Source organism: Mustela nivalis (assembly GCF_964662115.1).
Source record: "Mustela nivalis genome assembly, chromosome: 3".
NCBI lineage: Eukaryota > Metazoa > Chordata > Mammalia > Carnivora > Mustelidae > Mustela > Mustela nivalis.
In genome coordinates this window covers 109,422,070-109,426,086 of record NC_139022.1, presented here as the reverse complement: position 1 = coordinate 109,426,086, position 4,017 = coordinate 109,422,070, and positions in this window count along the sequence as shown.

The window sequence follows — 4,017 nt, the reverse complement described above, 5'->3', positions numbered from 1 at the left end:
CCTGATGTCCCCATTTCTACAGAGTCTTAGAGAGACATCAAGTTCCAAGTTTATACAGGTGGCACTGATTTCTAACCAAGGTCTGGCTGATTCCAAACCTATATTGCTAAGGCTGTGTATCACTGCCTCTCGGTGAACATTTTTATGTATTTATTTATCTTTAAGTTGATTTATTTTTTATGATCTCTACACCCAAAGTTCAGCTCAAACCCACGACGCCAAGATCAAGCACACTCCACCGACTGAGCCAGCGAGGCGTCCCTGAAATCATTTTAAATGCTATTTCTAAGAATGTTCAGGGCTCGTGAATGGCTCAGTCAAAAGAGTGTGGGACACTTGATCTTAGGGTTGTGAGTTTGAGCCCCACATTGGGTGTAGAGATTCCCTAAAAATAAAATGTTTAAAAAAATAAAATGACTTCCTAATATTCTCTTAAGTGGAATTAGCTGTTCCTCAATCACTGCCTATGTAGGTCATTTTCTGTTTTTCTCCCCCCGCCCCCCGCCCGCCAACCCCGCTGTCATAAATAATTCTACAATTAGCAATTCTCTGTATAACCGAACTCCGTACTTAAGGGTTATTCATTACGAGAGACTCAGCATAAGTTGAATTACTGGTTCAAATGGTACATGAATTTTTAAAGCTTTTGAGGCATGTTTCTGAGTCGATTAGGTTTCCTTCTGTTTTGTTTTGTCTTCCATGTGGAAATTTAAATGAATTAAATCTGGCACTTTCTCTTTTATAATGCCATCCACTGTGTCTGCCTTTGATACACCTTCCCTTTCCAGACAGGTTAATAAATCTATTTTTCTAGCGATCATACAGTTTGCTTTTAAATTATTCAACCCTTCAGTTCTTCAGGGCCTCCTTTGGGGGCTGCACTGAGGAGAAACACCCATTTACACTTCCAAGCCTCCCCTCCCCCATCCCCTGGGCAGGGTCAGAGATAAAAGAGAATGTGCAATAAGGAGAGTGTGAAATACAGAAGCGGCTGTTTTCCCAATTGCCAGGAATGATTGCCCCTTCTTCTACACATGAATGACTTTCTCTCGAGGTCTTCCATTTCTTAGAAAGTTCTAAAGCGCTTTGGCTGACCTGGAGTTAAGGCAGAACTGTCCTAATGTGAACTAGCTTAAGAATCCTTTTGAAGAACTCAAGGGATGCAAACATTCTTTCAATAGAGTATTAGAAGTAAGTCAGATTGGGGATGGGGATGTTGCTGGGTGCATCGGTTTTGACGAACTGGCTCTGGGCAAGTGGGTGGTAGAGTCAGGGTGGGGAAGGAGGTTGTGTCCCAGATGGATAAAGACCTCCTCCCACCCATGGGAGCATCTGGAAGATCAGGGAAGCAAATTCGCACACACACACACACACACGCACGCACGCACACACACACACCGCACCCCCATTCGTGGAAGAGGCCTGTAAAGGTGTGTCTAATCCTGGCTGCTGGGAGAGTGATCAGCAGATCATACCACATATGGTCCCGGGGTTGTGCCCTGCACAAGGGCATGTGGTCGAGGGAGTCTGTGAGGCTAAAATGCAGCCAGGACCCTCCAGTTAGGAGGATGGAGCACCTTCTTGCGATTTTCTCAAAGGTGCCAAAGGGGGCCATTGGCTGTCTGGACTATAGCAGTGAACTGTAGAAGGAGCACTGAACCAGGAGCCAGGAGGCTGGGCGCTCAGTCCTCCAGATAGAAACCCAAATCACCCACTCTGTGCCTCAGTTTCCACCAGTCCTGATACTAAGAGACTATGAACAGCTCTTGTGTGTGTTCAGCGGCGGCGAGAAAGACAGCCCGGCAGGCTAGCACAGGTTAGGGAGACCAGGACGACACCACTTTCCACGAGAGACTGTTGCAAAGTAACTTGTATTTTGGTTTGGGGTCCGAGCTCCTCACACTGACTTTCCCATTCAGCTCCTCTTCATGGCTTGATTATCTGTAAGAACTTGATACAGTCAGTGTGTCCCCTTTGCTTACCATATGGACGTGGTACCATCTGTTCCACCTGTATTTCCCCTTCCTCTGGACCCAGACCAAATAGTATGAACAATTACTACCAGTCACCTTACTGAGCACCGCCCATGTGCCAGGCACTGTGCTCGCTGCTGTAGGAGCTGGCTCACTGAAGCCCTGCCCTCCGTGCTCTGAGGACATTCTGCAAGGTTAAGGGACAGAGGCCCCAAATCCCACAACACATAACCAAGCAGGATTCAAACTCAATCTGCCTGACTCGGAGCACTGGGCCCTCATAACACTGCCACCTCTTTCATAGGAAAGGAAACCGAAGCAAGGAGTGGCCGTGCCTCTGAGCCAGTCACCCAGCAAGCCAGTAAAAACATCTCCTTTCCACTCTATTCATAAGCCCCTTCAATGCCCCCTCCGGAGGCCGGGAGGGTCCACATTTTGTCAGTTTCCTCTGGATCAATGGACTCACTGGCCGCCTTCCACCACTCTCTAGACTCCTCCTATCAGCTATTTCAGGGCCAAGTACTCATGGGAGAAGGGCTGGCACCCATCCTGCACAAAGATGTGCCTGAGGAACCCTGCATGGAGTCAGTCCCCAGGAGCTGGGTGGGGAGGAAGTCCAGGATGGGGGGAAAGTGGGGGACAGATCAGGTTATGCACACTTTATCCTGCCTGCCTTAGGGCACATTCTCAGAGAGCCGCAACCAGGCCACGGGACACTGCACAGGGGAGCGTTCTCCAAACTCTACTTTGCTGGGCAACCTGGGGGAGTCACTCAGCATCTCTGTGCTACCCCGAGGCCACAGCCCACCCACAGTGACAGTCAACCAATGTCTCACGACCACACCTGGGGAAGAAGCATTTTTTCCTAGACTCCAAGTCAGCCAGTCAGAAACAGGGCTTCTTCCCATTCTTAATCTTTATGGTAGATTCCTCCCAGAGCTGGCCTGTGCTCATACGCATTAACAATGCAGAGAAAGCAGCACAACAGAGAAGTTATGACTTCCTGTGGGCTGCCCAGCCAAGAGGAGGGAATAATTAGCTCCTTTGTTGCAAGGGTTGCTGTTTGTCACTAACAATGGCATTCTTAAGGAATTATGATATTAAAGATTTAATAACCATTTGATATAGGCAGTAAAACACTTCAATTACGGCGTTTCTAGAAAGTGCTGTCTTCATCTGTTACAGGAATTTACCAAGTTTCTTTTAATTAAGTCGGTTATAAATGAGACACGTCCTCAGTGAGGTAATTTTGTGAATGAAGCTACCCCGAAGTACTAATTAGCTTGTTTTTAATGCTTCATTTGCCTTGTGAACGTGCGAACGTGGTGGTTAGGGTGAAGCCAAGCTGCCGGGCCCAGGTCCTGAAGGCAACCGTTCGGGGCTCTCGGGGCTGGAGGAAGGGAGCCATTGCATTTCGAGCTGTGAGGCTTTCCCAGTGGCCGGCTGAACTGATGACAGACTTTAAATTTACCTGGGAAATATCATAGCCACCGGCCCTCTCCCCGGGGAGCATAGGGAGTCAGGAGCTCTGCACGGGAAAAGCAAGCGCGCTGCCTTGGATGGGAGCGGCTGCCCCAGCCCTAGAGATACTTGGCATCGCAAAACGTTTCTGTATCGTTGTGTAAGATTTTCTATAGGAAATGTTCTCCTAAGTTTACGGCAGGGTCCAGAGTGTATGTGTCTTGGGGTGCCGGGGTGGCTCAGTCAGTTGAGTACTGTGCTCTTGATTCTGGCTCAGGTCAGAGTCTCAGAGTCTTGGGATCAAGCCCCCCCACCCCCTTTCTGGCTCGGTGATCGGAGGGCAATCTATTTCTCTCCTCCCTCTGCCCCTCCACCTGCTCAGGCGTGCTCTCTCGCTCTCTCTCAAGTAAAATCAATCTTAAAAGAAAAAAAGTATATCTACTCCTGAAACAAATACTATATTATGTGTTAACTAATTTGAATCTAAATAAAATAATTAATAAATGTATGTAGGTATGTATGTATGTTAGCAGGTACTGCCAAGTGGCCCTTCCAAAATCTGGCTGGGCCTCCTTGATCTCAG